Raw genomic sequence first — 15,233 nt, 5'->3', positions numbered from 1 at the left:
GGGGGACAGGAGGGAGCTGGGGTGGAAGACTTGGTTTTTACTTTTGGACTGTTTGACATTTTTCACTTACCCCTTTTAAGTTTATTTTTTTGAGGAAGATTAGCCCTGAGCTAACTACTGCCAATCCTCCTCTTTTTGCTGAGGAAGACTGGCCATGAGCTAACATCCGTGCCCATCTTCTCATGGGACGCCTACCACAGCATGGCTTTTGCCAGGTGGTGCCATGTCCACACCCGGGATCCGAACCGGTGAACCCCGGGGCCGCTGAGAAGTGGAACGTGCGAACTTAACCGCTGTGCCACCAGGCTGGCCCCTCACCTACCCTTTTAAAAACAATAAAAACAAAGTGCCTGGTAGCCCTGCCTTCCATCTGCCTGGCCACACGACACACAGATGCCAGCAGCTGGGAACCAGTGGCACGTGGTAGTATGCACTTTATTATAAATACTACAGTAAGAGATTATTTCCGTGTTTTTACAGATGTCATTTAAGTATTTTAATTGCTAACTAATAATCCATTTGGGGCATGTCTTCACTACTTAACCAAATCCCCAGTTGTTGAACATTTAAATTGCTAGCAATTTTTTGCTGTTTGAATAATGTTACGGGAAAATATTTGTGCATAGAGCTTGTTTATTGTCATTTGAAATTATTGTTTTTCTTGGCACCTATTTTTAGGAGTAAATTGAACCAGGCTCTTGGTGCTTCCGGAGGCTGGTTTAGGGCCCTTGTTCCCTTTCACTTGCCTTAGGCTGGGCCGCCCGCCGCAAAGGGTGTTGAGAGGCAGAGAGGAGATCGGCCCTGGGGTCTGACGCTGGGGTTTATTTCTTGCTCCCCAGGGAACCCTTCAAATCAGCATCCTCCTCTGGGAGGATTAAAGAGCTGCTGTCTGTAATGTGCTTTGAGATGCTCCAGTGAAAGATGGTGGATAAATAGGAAGTGACACCGTCGTCTCCCTCCCGGCCCCCATGTCCTCCTTCTGGCTAGATCGCATATAATTTGCTCTCTGCTCCCCTCTGGTTTTCAAGCTCTTGCTACTTTCAGTACCTTCATTCTGGGGACCTCTCAGGTGGGTTTTCCTTGCCTTGTATGAGTTTGCATTCCTCTCAGCTGCTCTGTAGTGTTTTTGGTGTGTAAGCTCTTCTCTCTGGGGTCACCATCCAGGACCCCTTACTGAGCATCATTTGGAAACCCTGAGAGACGAGAGAACACAGGGACAGCTCAGCTCCAGCAGCTCACCAACAGACTGCATCTCCAGTTTAGAAAAATAGTTCCCGGGAGAGGCCGAGTTTCCTGGCCCCCACGCGGATTGCTGAGACCTCTCCAAGATTGCTGCCTCTTCACCTCCTACCACTTCATCCAAAGAGCTGAGTTCGAGGTTCAGAATAAATCCAAATGTGACATTCATCATAAACCATGGGACTTCCCTAGGACACAGCAGTCACTCTCTATATGGAATGGATAGTTGCCAAGATCCATGTCTCCTTAGGCCAGACTCACAAATGTAGCCACGTGTCTCAGCAACACTTTACAGAAGAGCAGAGGTAAAGGATGTCCCAGCAAGTGCAAGGTGGTGGGGGCAGAGCTGTGGGTGTTTTATGCCCGGGCAGCTGCTGGCCCTCTGGTCGTACCCTGAATGTGCTGCCCTGGGTACTTGCATTAATAACGGTAAAGACAAGCAGCCAGCCTTGTCTGAAGCAATTCAACCTCGTTTTCTGCATCTCCGTTTGTGTTTTTACTTTTTAAATTTATGTATGTGCTTGTGTATTGGGAGCAGATGTGCTAGGAATTAAATTGAGCTTGCCCTAGTCATTCTTTTTTTTTAATAAAGCTTATCTACCTCATTTTCTTTCCATCTTTTTTTTTACTTTCTCTTTTTTCATAACATTTCAAAAATAATTGCCAGTAATTTGGTAAGTTCATTAGCTAATTCTCTCCTAAGTCCAGGGGATCCATATCGCCCTGCTGATTTGTATAAATTCAATTTGTCCAACAGCTCTATTGATGGAGCCCCCATTACCTGCTCCTTGTCTGGAGAGGAGAGGGGTGGTGTAAATGTGGAGTGAGTATGCCTTATCTAACTTTTGCTTTTCTTGTACATCTATAGATTTCCTTTACCAGGCCTTTCTCGCCCATCATGTGGGGTCTGCCAATAGGGTCATTGCCTCAGGAGCATTTATATTCCTGAGAAGTTTGCTTGGTTTATTTCCCCTGGTTCAGGGTTCTCAGTTCATTTGCTGAGGTCAAGGACACTGAATTCTCAGGAAAGAAAATTTAAAAGAATGTAGAAAAAAGAAACCAATCCCACATTACTGATAGGGTAGAAAAAGAATATAAGGTCCCCAATAGGCACTGTGACAGTAACGCATAAAGATTCCTGACCCCCCCCTCCCCCCCATCTTCCTCTTTATGACCGGATTGAAAATGAGCTCAGTCTGCTCTGGGCTGGCAGGCTCCCCGCCACGTGGTGCAGACTGCTCCCTCCTCTGACCTGCCCTTCCCCGAGGTGGGTGGAGGCTGTGGTTATTTAGGCGCCTGTTACCCGGTTCTAATAGAGACTCGGGGGCACAGGGTTAGTCCTGGAATGGGCTTCTGTGACGTTTTGAGTAACGGACAGATGTGAATGAAAGACAGAGCAGTGGAAAGAATCCTGGACTAGAAATTAAACCTGCTAGTGTGTGACCTGAAGGAAGTCTTTTGACGCCTGGGCCTGAGTCCTCATCAGTAGGTGAGCGTCAGCTACACTGGTTTCTGAGGCCCTTGCCGTTGGAAAGCAGCCATCTCCAAAGGCAGCCTGGGAGACTTGCGTTGAGCACAGGTGCAAGAATCTTTTCCACATCCGTTCATTCTTACTGACCTCCTACCTCGCCGGACACTGCTGGAGGCTTAGCAAAGGGCTGTCTTGGCAGGTGACACAGGCTGCAGGTGGGTCTCCATTCTCCTCCTCTGGAGAGGTCTGCATACTCTAACTTGGGTCTGATGAAGCCCGTCACCTCCACTGCACTTGCCTATGTTAATCCTGGCTGGTACTCCTGGAAGCCCAGCTCTGAGCCCTTTCTCAGGCATGGCATCACTTTCCCAAGGTTCTGGATCTCCAGAGTGAGCTCAGCCTGGCAGGAGGGCAGTAGGCCTGGTGCTTGTGGGCACTTGCTCCTGGGGCTCAAAGCCAGGCCTGCAGGCCTGCCGGCCGCATTAGTATGCAGGTGTGGCTGATACTGAGCACAAAGCAATTAGCCTGCTGCTCGGTGATTTCTGCCTCTCCACAGCGAGGGCAGCTCCCAGCTCTGAGTGGTTCCTTCGCCCTCGTGGCCAGCTGCCTTCCTCTCTCCTGTGGGGAGTCCTGGGGAGCCCAGGAGAAGCCTCTTGGAACCCTAGGAGTGTCCAAAACATCTAGACCAGAGCTGTCCAATAGAACCTTCGGGGCTGATGGGAATATAATCCTATCATTCTGTGCTATCCCATACAGTCACTAGCCACATGTGGCTTTTGAGCACTTGCAGTGTGGCTACTGTATCGGACAGCTCAGGTCCGTATGAATGTTTCCCAGCCTTTTACAAGTTGCAGCAAACACCAAAATTGAAAATGAGGTAAATAATCAACAGATGGGGCAGCAGGAGGGCCAGCTGTGCGGGGCTGAGGGACGCAGTGTCTTCACACACGTGTGTGCAGGCTGGGCAGCAGCCTTGCTTTGGACTTGAGAGGTGGCTGGGAGTGTGGCCCAGGTACTCTGAGGGGTGAGGAAGTGGGGGGTTTCCTGCCTGGGTGCCCAGTGCGGGCACCTTGGAGCCGAATGGGCCCCATCTCCCCTCCTGAGCGATTAGGCTGCGAACTGACTCCTTGATGCCATACAATTATTTTCCAGTTTGACTTCTGTGTCCTTTAAAGTTGTAGCACACTGCACTTGGTTTTAAGAGCTAACTGTAAGGCTAATACGGAACACCTTCAGTGTGATAACTCCGAGTTCATATTGTTTGAGGAGATAAGCAGTAAGGAGCAGGTGCCTTTGAATTTACTTATCAGCGTTTGAGCAGGCTCCTGTCCGCCTCGCCCCCCACCTGGGCGCTGTGATGTTCTGGGAGGATCTTGGGAGAGGAGGCTGCCCCAGGCCCCAGGGCCACCGTTTCATCTGCTGACCTTGCTAGTAAGGTCAGGCCTCTGTTCCCAGCGGGGAGTGCCAGGCCCTGGGATGCACGGTGCCCATGGAGAGGAGCTCAGCGTGCCCGGCCGCCCGGGGAGGAAGCCCCCTGGCTGGGCGCCTCAAGCCTTCAGAGCCCCACGGAGAGTTTGCATTTGAAGGTCACATCCTGATCTTTGTGGAGGAGGGTAAGAGGGGACGAACGTAAGCCCTAGTTCTCGGTTATATAATTAAATAGAGATTTTCTTTCCTCAAAGAACAAAAAGAGGCCAAGGACAGCCAAATTGAAACTTCAAGATTGCTTCTCCAAGAGTGGTCTGAGCAAGGGGGCCAAGGCAGGGCCCTGGGCCCACTGCTGACTGCGGTCCACGGGGCGGTGGGGGGGCTTCCTTGCTGCTTCCTGTTGGGATAAGCCTTTGTTCTCCTGGCCCTAATGACTGACGAGGCCCACACCGCCTCGGCTCTGTCACGACCTTCCTGTCCTCCTTGCAGGTCTGTGGCCCCCTGTAAACCGCAGCAGCACAGCCCACGACAACCAATCTCAAGGGCCTTTAAAAGGCATGCCCCTCTCCACGAGGACATCAGCTGGGCTGGCTCTTCTGAAGTCGTTCATTACCAGATAAGTGATGGTAAAATAGTGATGCTTTATTAATTGCAGATATGGCTGCTAATTAGAACCCAGGCGTGTGTTCTTTATACCTGTTTATACACTTGCTCCAGAGTGGAAGGACTTTCTCATCTCTCCTTCCCTCTCCCCTACCCCCAGAAGAGAATTTCAACTTTAAGACAAACAACTTCATTTACAAGTGTGTCTCTAATTAGCTGCAGAATTAGGAAAGCTGAGTTTCCCCCCATAGATCGGCTAAACCCTCAAGGGAGACTGGTGGAATAGAGAGAATCGCATTTCCAATTATTTTGTTGAATTGCTAATTTAGTTATTGTGCCTGGTGTAATTGTGATGGGTATTGGGTGTGCAATTCAATTTGTTTTAAATATTTGTGGGAAGGCTGATCAGTAATGGAGCTGACCTATTTTGTGGCCCAAATTGAGAAAAAAAGACTAAAACACAACAGCCACAAAGATATAGTTTGTTTCCATTTTTATTTTGATCTCCCTCATCCCTCTTAAGACCACTGATGCAACAAAAGGCTTAAATTAAAAGATGACAGCACTTTGATCTTCTTCCTTTGAAAGCGTAACTCTTCCTGGTGGCTGAATATGCAGATACTTAGGGTAGAGTTTTAGGTGCATTTGGAGCTGCGTAGTTTCCGCCGCGCATAATTGCATTTCTGTGAGCACCTAGGAGTGGTTTGGGTGTTTGACTTTCGAATAGTGTGTAAAGTAGTGGCGGCGGTGTCTGCAGCAAACAGTGCCCAGTCCTTCTAGCTACTGGGCAGACGTCCACTGGGGAGCCTGCGAGCCCTGTGGGAAGGAGGGCACCTTCCCTCCGGGCAGCGCCACCCGGGTGGCCTCTGCATGGAGCTCTGCCTGAGGCGGCTCCTCCTGTGGGTTGGTTGAACCTGTGCAGTTGTGACCAGGGTCCTAACTCTGGTGAGGTTACCTTGCTGCTGGCGGTGACTCCAGGTGGCTCCTTGATGGCCAAGGTCGAATTCCCCTCTTCAGGGTCTCCCCAGCCCTCAGCTAGAGTCTGGACCAGAGGGAGGATTTTTGATGTAATACTGTTTCCCAGCCTGTCAGGTGCTAAGTAAATCCCAGTCTGGGCCTGGAGCAGGGCTGTCGCTTGTAGGGAAGAGCAACGGAGAGGGGCTCTGCTGGGACTTGAGGTCACAGAAACAGCGCAGAACTCCGAGCTTTCTGCCCTGCTTATTGTGAAATTTGTGTGTGAGTACCAGGTATTGTTATGGGCAAGACTGCTCTCGGGGGCTGGCCTCGTGGCCCGGGGCCCGAGTGGTTAAGTTTGCAAGCTCCACTTCAGTGGCCCAGGGTTTCGCTGGTTCGCATCCCGGGCGTGGACATGGCACGGCTCGTCAGGCCATGCTGAGGCGGCGTCCCACATAGCACAAGCAGAGGCGCTCACAACTAGAATATATACAACTATATACTGGGGGCTTTGGGGAGAAGAAAATTTTTTAAAAAGATTACAAAAAAAAGATTGGTGGCAGGTGACTGCAGCCCCTCACCGTTGTAACATCTCACCAGCACACCCCCAGCCCTCCCAGACACAAGGTAGGGCTTGACTGGACTAGATCAGAGGGTGGCAGACCAGAGTAGATTTTGAGGAAAGGTAATAACAAAATGGGTCATAGAAGCAGCTGTTATAATGACTTTGATCCTAAAAGGATCATTCTGTAACTTGATTAACTTAGAAAGGTGCCAGGGTCAATTTCTGCACTTCGTGGGTGAATAGTAGTTTCAACTTTTAAACTTTATTGTTCCTCTGTGAGGGGCCACGAAGGCCCACAGAAGGGACTTCAGACACAGGTGGTCTTGTTCTCTCTTAAGAAGCTTTTCTTGAGGAGCTGGGAGACAACAGCTAGTGGACAAGCTTGAGGAGGATCCAGGTCCTGTGGGAGGATAGACAGGAAGACAATCATCACAGAGCAACGTCCTCAGCTAAATGTAAACCACTCTCCGGGGGTCCGGGAGGGTCTCTGCAGGGTGAGCAGCGGGTGTTGGAGGAGGAGGAGTTTGTGGAAACAGGTGTGAAGGCAGGAGGGCAGGATGTTGGGTGTTGGTGGTAAGGTTACTACACCCCTACCCCTTGCTGGTTCTAGTTTTTGACGGCTTTGATATTGAGGTGTAATTTACACAGCATAAAATTCACCCATTGTAAAGGTACAATTCACTGGTTTTTGGTAAAGGTGTAGAGTTGTGCTACTAACAACACACTCTTATAACGATTTCGTCACCCCAACAAATAAGTCTGTGCTGGTTTGCAGTCGATCCTGAGTCCAGCCCTGCCCCAGGCAATAACTGATCTGCTTTCTGTAGCTAAAGATGTGTCTTTTCTGAATGTTTCCTATAAAAACAATCATACGATATGTAGTGTTTCTGTCTAGCTTCTTTCACTTAGCATAAGGTTCATCCATGTTGTAGCACACATATGTCAGTTTCTTTCTTTTTATTGCTGACTAGTACCCATGGTGTGGAAATGCCACCTTTTGTTTATCTGTTCGCTTACTGGTGAACATTCGGATTGTTTCCAGATTTTGGCTATTGTGTATAAAGCTCATAGACACGATCCCCAGTCTTTGTGGTACCTGTTTTCATTTCTCTTGGATAGATAGCTAGGCAAAGCATCGCTGTGTCATATGGTAAGTTTATGTTTAACTTTTTAAGAAATTGCCAAACTGTTTTCTAAAGTGGCTACACCACTTTACAGCCCCACCAGCAGTGTGTGAGGGTTCCGGGTGCTCCACATCCCTCCTGATGCTTATGTCTGTCTTACGATTACAGCCATTCTAGTGAGTAGTGGACTCTCATTGTGGCTTTAATTTATATTTCCCTAGTGATTAATGATGTGGAACAGCTTTTTATGTTTGTTAACCATTCATATATTACCTTGATGAAATGTCTATTCTAATCTTTTGCTCACTTTCGTGTTGCTTGTTTTATTGCATTGTAAGAATTCTTTATATAGTCTAAATGCAAATCCTTTATCATATACATGATGTGCAAATATTTTCTCCCAGTCTGTGGCTAGTCTTTTAATTTTCTTAAGCTGTCTTTTGAATGACAAATGTTTTTAATTTTGATGGTCTAATTTATCTTTTTTTTTAGAGATTGGCACCTGGGCTAACAACTGTTGCCAATCTTTTTTTTTTTTTCTGCTTTATCTCCCCAACCCCCCCCCCCCCCACATAGTTGTATATCTTAGTTGCAGGTTCTTCTAGTTGTGGGATCATTTTTTTTCTTTTATGGATTGCGTTTTTGGTGTCACATTGAAGAAATCTTGGCCCAACACAAGGTCACAAAGATTCTCTTTTCCAGTTTTAACTGGAAATAAAAATTCTAGTGCTGGCTTGAACCTCTAATACTGAGTTGGAGTGGCAAGAGTTGACATTCTCGCCTTGTTCCTGATCTTAGGAGGAAAAGCATTCAGTCTCTCACCATTAAACATGATGTTAGTTGAGTTTCTTTCATAGATGCCCTTTATCAGGTTGAGGAAATTCCTTTCTCTTCATATTTTGTGAGAATTTTTATCTGGAATGGGTGCTGGATTTTACCAAATGCTTTTTCTGCATCTACTGAGATGATCATTTCGTTCTTTATTCTGTTAATATGGTGTGTGCCATTAATTGATTTGGATGTTAAACTAACTTTGCACTCCTGGGACAAATCCACCTGGCTATGGTGTGTAACTTTTTTATACATTGCTGGATTCGGTTTGCTAATATTTGCAAGGATTTTTGTGTCCCTCTTCATGAAGGATATTGGTCTGTAGTTTTCTTTTCTGTTGATGTCTTTGTTTGGCCTTGGTATCAGGATGATACTGGCCCATAGAATGAACTGGAAAATGTTCTCTCTTCTGTTTTATGAAAGAGTTTGTGAAAGATCGATATTTCTTCTTTAAATATTTGATGGAGAACTCATCAATGAAGCTTCCAGAACTGGGCTTTTCTTTGTGGGAAGGTTTTAAATTACTAATGTATTTTCTTTACTTGTTTAGGTCTTTTCAGATTCTCTGTTTCTTCTCAAGTCAGTTTTGGTAAATTTGTGTTTTTCTAGGAATTTGTTCATTTTATCTAAGTTGTCTAATTCGCCGGCATAAAGTGGGTTATATTATTCCTTTATAATCCTTTTAATGTCACAGAGACACTAGCAATGTCTCCTCTTTCATTCCTGACTTTGGAGAATTTGTCTTCTCTCTCCTTGTCAATTTTGTTGATTTTTTTCAAAGAACTAACTTTTAGTTTTATTAATTTTTCTCAATTGTTGTTTTCTGTTCAGTAGTTACCACTCTGATCTTTACTTTTTCCTTAATTCTGCTTGCTTTGGGCTCAGTCTGGTTTTTTTTTTTTTCAGTTTCTTAGGATGAAAGTTTAGGTTATTGAACTGGATCTGCTGTTGAATTGTCTAGTTCTTTCATTTATTTCTGTCAGTTTTTGCTCTATGTATTTTGGGGCTCTGTTTTTAGGTATTACACATTTTTAATTGTTATAGCTTCCTGGCAAATTGATGCTTTAATCATTATAAATGTTCCTCTTAAGGGTCTCTAGTGATATTTATCTTTTTTTTAAAAATTTTTTTTCTTTTTTTTTTTTCTGCTTTATCTCCCCAAACTCCCCCTGTACACAGTTGTATATCTTAGTTGCATGTCCTTCTAGTTGTGGGATGTGGGACGCCGCCTCAACGTGGCCTGATGAGCGGTGCCATGTCCGTGCCCAGGATCCGAACCCTGCGCCTCCCAGCAGAGCACACGAACTTAACCACTCTGCCACGGAGCCGGCCCCTCTAGTGATATTTATCTTAATGTATGTTTTTCCACTGTTAATATAGCCACTCCAGCTCTCTTATGGTTACTGTTTATCCGCCATGTGGTTTTCTATACTTTTACTTTTAACCTATTTTTGTCTTTGAATCTAAAGTGTGTTTCTTTGACTTTTTTTTTAATATTGGCCCCTGAGCTAACATTTGTTGCCAATCTTCTTTTTTTCTTCTCTCCAAAGTACCCCCGTACATAGTTGTATTAGCTAGTTGTAGGTCCTAGTTGTGCCATGTGAGATGTTTCTAGTTGCCATGTTTGCCATGTGGGTCCTTCTAGTTGTGCCTCAGTGTGGCTCAGTGAGTGGGACCGTGTCTGCACCCAGGATCTGAACTGGCAAAACCCTGGGCCGCCGCAGCAGAGTGCGAACTTAACCACTCGAGTTCAGGGCTGGCCCCTAAAGTGGAGACAGCTTAGAGTTGGATTTTTTTTTTTTAAAGATTTAATTTTTTTTCCGTTTTCTCCCCAAAGCCCCCCCCCCCAGGTACATAGTTGTATATTCTTCGTTGTGGGTCCTTCTAGTTGTGGCACGTGGGACGCTGCCTCAGCATGGTTTGATGAGCAGTGCCATGTCCACGCCCAGGATTCAAACCAATGAAACCCTGGGCCGCCTGCAGCAGAGCGCGCGAACTTAACCACTCAGCCACGGAGCCAGCCCCAGATTTGTTTTTTAACTAGTCTGACGGTCTCTGCCTTTTGATTGGAGTGTTTAGTCATTTCAAGTTTAATGTAATTATTAAGGGTTTTGTCCAATTGTTTCTCTTTTACTGCCTTCTTTTGTGTTAAAAAGTATCCCATTTTAATTCGATTGTTGTATTTACTATATATTTATTCTTAAGATACATAAATTTACTATCTTAACCATTTTTAAGCGCACCTTTCAGTAATGTTAAGTATATTCCCATTGTTGTGCAACGGATCTTCAAAACTTACTCATCTTGCAAAACCAAAACTCTATGCCCATTAAGCAACAATTCCCATTTCCCCCTCCCACCTCCAGGTGACCACCATTCTACCTTCTTTTCCGTGAATTTGACTACTTTAGATATCTCATATAAATAGAATCATACAGTATTTGTCTTTTTGTGACTGCTTATACTAAGCTTAATGTCCTCAAGCTTCATGCGTGTTGTAGCATGTAACAGGACTTCTTTCCTTTTAAGTCTGAATAATCTTCCACTGTATTTCTGTACCACATTTTGCTCATCCATTCATGAGTCAGTGGACATTTAGGTGCTTCTGCATCCTATTGTGAATAACGCTGCTGTGGACACGGATGTGCAAATCTCTCTTTGAGACCCTGCTTTTGATTCTTTTGGGCATGTACCCAGAACTGGGATTGCTGGATCATATGGTCATTCAATTTTTAATTTTTTTGAGGAACCACCATACAGTTTTCCATAGTTGCTGCATCATTTTACCACCTCACCAAGAGTGCACAAGGGTTCTAATTTCTCCATATCCTTGCCAACACTATTTTCTGTGTTTTTCACAGAAGCCATTCTAATGGGTGTGAGGTGATATCTCATTGTGGTTGTTTTGCATTTCTCTAATAGTGATGTTGAGCATCTTTTCATATGCTTATTGGCCATTTGTATATAATCTTCAGAGAAATGTCTATTCAAGTCATATGTCCATTCTAAAATCAGGTTGTTTGGGTTTTTCTGTTGTTGAATTGTTGAAGTTCTTTATATGTTCTGCAATATTAACCCCTTATTAGATACATGACTTACATATTACTAATAGTACGTACTATTTATTTTCTTAGTGGTTGTTCTAGGTATTCACATTACAATCTATTTGAGATGAATACTAACTTAATTCTGGTAAAATATAGAAGCTTGGTTCCAATATAGCTCAAGTTTTCTTCCTCTTCCTTTGTGTGATTATCACATTACATTTCTATATGCTATAACTCCCACAATACAGAGAGAAAATTGTTTTCTGCAATCTTATATCTCTTAATGAAGTTAAAGAAAAGAGACTAAGCACATGCAGTCTTTTATATTTATCCGTATATTTACCTTTTCAAGTGGCTCTTTGTATCTTTGCATAGATTCAAATTACCATCTGGAATCATTTCTTTTCAGCCTGAATGAGTGCCTTGAATATTTCTTGTAAGGCAAGTCTTCTAGCAATGAATTCTTAGAGTCTTTTTTTTCTGGGAATGTCTTTATTTCATCTTTGTTTTAAGGATAACTTTGCTGGATATAAGATTCTTGGTTGGCAGGTTTCTTTTTTCTCGTAGCACTTTGAATCTATCAGCCCGCTGCCATTGTTTCCATTGCTGTTATTTGTTTTGTCATTCCTCTATATGTAATGAGCTGTTTTTCTCCAGCTTCTTTCAAGATTTTCTTTGTCTTTGAACAGGTTGGCTGTGATGTGTCTAGGTATGGATCTCTCTGTTTATCCTCCTTGAGGTTTATTGAGCGTCTTGGATCTGCAGATTGTTTTCTGTCATGTCTGGGAAGTTTTCAGCCGTTATTTCTTCAAATATTTTTTCTGCCCCTTTCCCTCTCTTCTGTCCTTCTGGCACTCCCATTACACATATAGTGGTAGACCTGATGCTGTTGCATGGGTCTCTGAGGTTCTGTGCATTTTTCATTCTTCTCTCTGTTCTTCACTTTGGATAATTTCTATTGCTCTATCTTCAAGTTCACAGATTCTTCTTTCTGCCTTTTTTTTTTTTTTGAGGAAGATTAGCCCTGAGCTAACATCCACCACCAATCCTCCTCTTGTTTGCTGAGGAAGACCGGCCCTGAGCTAACATCTATGCCCATCTTCCTCTACTTTATATGTGGGATGCCTGCCACAGCATGGTTTGCCAAGCAGTGCATAGGTCTGCACCCAGGATCCGAACTGGCAAACCCCGTGCTGCCGAAGTGGAATGTGTGAACTTAACTGCTGTGCCACTGGGCTGGCTCCTCTTCTGCCTTCTTGAACCTACTGTTTAGTCCCTTTAGTTAATTTTTCATTTGTTATTGTACTTTTCAACTCCATAATTTCTTTTCTGGGGCCAGCCCAGCGGTGGTGTAGTTAAGTTCATGTGTTCTGCTTTGGTGGCCCTGGGTTTGCTGGTTCAGATCCTGGGTGTGGACCTACATACCATTAATCAAGCCATGCTGTAGAGGTGTCCCACATACAAAATAGAAGAAGATTGGCACAGATGTTAGCTCAGCAACAATCTTCCTCAAGCAAAAGGAGGAAGCTTGGCAATAGATGTTAGCACAGGGCCAATCTTCCTCACCAAAAAAAAGAATTTCTTTTTTTTATTATGGTAAAATATACAGGACATAGCCATTACCATTTTAACATTTTTTAAGTGTATAAGTTCAGTGACATTAAGTAAATTGACACTGTTATGCAGCCATGACTCCTATCTATCTCCAGAACTTTGTCATCATCCCAAACGGAAACCCTGCGCTCATGCTTTAGTCCCTGGTAACCACCATTCTACTTTCTGTCTCTGTGAACTTGACAATTCTAGATACCTCCTATAAGTGGAATCATACAATATTTCACGCTTTGTGTCTGGCATAACGTGTCACTTAGCATAATGTCTCCAAGGTTTATACATATAGTAGCATGTATCAGAATTTCACTCAGAATCTACTTTAAAAAAATAATTTCTGTAATAGCTGATTTTGGAGTCTTTACCTGCTAAGTCCAACATCTGGACCCACACAGAAACAGTTTCTATTAACTGTTTTTTGGTTTTGCTTCTGAGGATGGGTTATACTTTCCTGTTTCTTTGAGTGTCTCATAATTTTTTGTTGAAAATTGGACATTTTTGATAATATATCACAGCAACTATGGATTCTGATTTTTCTCCCTGAAGGTTCTTTTTGTTTTGGTTTTGGTTTGTTCAATAACTTGACTAAATCTGTGGATTCTGTTTCTGCTGTGGTGTGCAGATGCTGATGTCTCTGTTTAGTTTTTTCTTTTTAGAAATTCTTGTTCTTATTTTTAAGCCTAGATTCTTAGGTATCACCTTTGTGCCTAATGGTCAGCCAATCACCTAATGGTCAGCCAATGATTTGGGCAGATGTTGTGCTCAAAGACTTTGTGCCATTAAGGCGTCCACCTTCTTTTGATAGGGGTGTGTGTGTGCACGTGCATGCATGCGTGTGCGCATGCACATTAAAAATGTAGGCAGTTTTTAAGCCTACCCTGGCTTTGACTTTCTGATGAGCCTTCTTGCGTCTCCTCTTCATGTGCTTACAGGTTCACCGTCAGTTAGGGATGGGTGGATAGCCTGGACCCTCTCTGATCTCTCCTGCATGGAGAGCTTATCAAGGTCCCCTATAGCTGTCTCATTTCCCAGCCTGTTAAATTTTTGGCTTGGCTGCTGGTCTGTTGTTTGCCAGTGAGATTACTACTATTACTGACAATGCCACTGGGTATGGAATATTTTTATCTAGACTGCAGCTTCATCCACGATCCCAGATTGGAATCTTTCTAGAGCCGGAAGAGATCTTAGGGATCTTCTCATTCTGCCTTCTCCTTTTGCATTCCAGGAAAAGCAAGACTCCAAAACGCCCTTGTGCTGCTGCTCAAGGACCCACTGTAGGGCAGCCAGGCTTTTCATTTCCTTTGGACATGTGTACCCAGAAGTGAGAACTCTGGTTCATACAGTAGTTCTATTTTTAATTTTTTGAGGAATCTCCATACTGTTTCCCATAGTGGCTACACCAACTTACATTCCCACCAACAGTTCACAAGGGTTTCCTTTTCTCCACATCCTCGCCAACACTTCTCTCGTCTTTTTGATGACAGTCATCCTAATAGTGGCTAGTGTGAAGTGCTATCTTATTGTGGTTTTGATTTGCATTTTTCTGATGATTAGTGATGTTGAACACCTTTTCATGTACTTGTTGGTCATTTGTTTGTCATCTTTGGAAAAATGTCTATTCAGTTCCTCTGTCCTTTTTTTGATCACATTGTTTTTTGCTACTGCATTGTTATGAGTTCTTTATGAATTTTGGATTTAACCCTTTATCAGATATATGATTGGTAAATATTTTCTCCCATTCCCTAGGTTGCCTTTTAATCCATTTTTGTTGATGGTTTCCTTTGCAGAAGCTTTTTAATTTGATGTAGTCCCACTTGTTTATTTTTCCTTTTGTTGCCTTTGCTTTTGATGTCAAATCCAAAAAAACTATTGCCCAAACTGAAGTCAAGGAGCTTAGCCTCGGGGCTGGCCTGGTGGAGTAGCAGTTAAGTTCACAAGTTCTGCTTCTCAGCGGCCCAGGGTTTGCTGGTTCGGATCCTGGGTGAGGACATGGTACCACTTGGCAAAAGCCATGCTGTGGTAGGTGTCCCACGTATAAAGTAGAGGAAGATGGGCATGGATATTAGCTCAGGGCCACTCTTCCTCAGCAAAAAGAGGAGGATTGGCAGTAGTTAGCTCAGGGCTAATCTTTCTCAAAAAAAAAAAAAAAGCTTCTATGTTTACTTCTAGTTTTATGGTGTTAGGTCTTATGTTCAAGTTTTCAATCCATTTTGAGTTGATTTCTGTGTATGGTGTAAAATAAGGGTCCAATTTCATTCTTTTGCATGTGGCTGTCCAGTTTTCCCAGCACCATTTATTGAAGAGACTGTCCTTTCCCCATTCTGTATTACTGGCTCCTTTGTTGTACATTGATTGACCAT

This window comes from Equus asinus, chromosome 13 (genome assembly GCF_041296235.1).
Source record: "Equus asinus isolate D_3611 breed Donkey chromosome 13, EquAss-T2T_v2, whole genome shotgun sequence".
Classification (NCBI taxonomy): domain Eukaryota; kingdom Metazoa; phylum Chordata; class Mammalia; order Perissodactyla; family Equidae; genus Equus; species Equus asinus.
Note: the sequence above shows the minus strand (reverse complement) of the source record.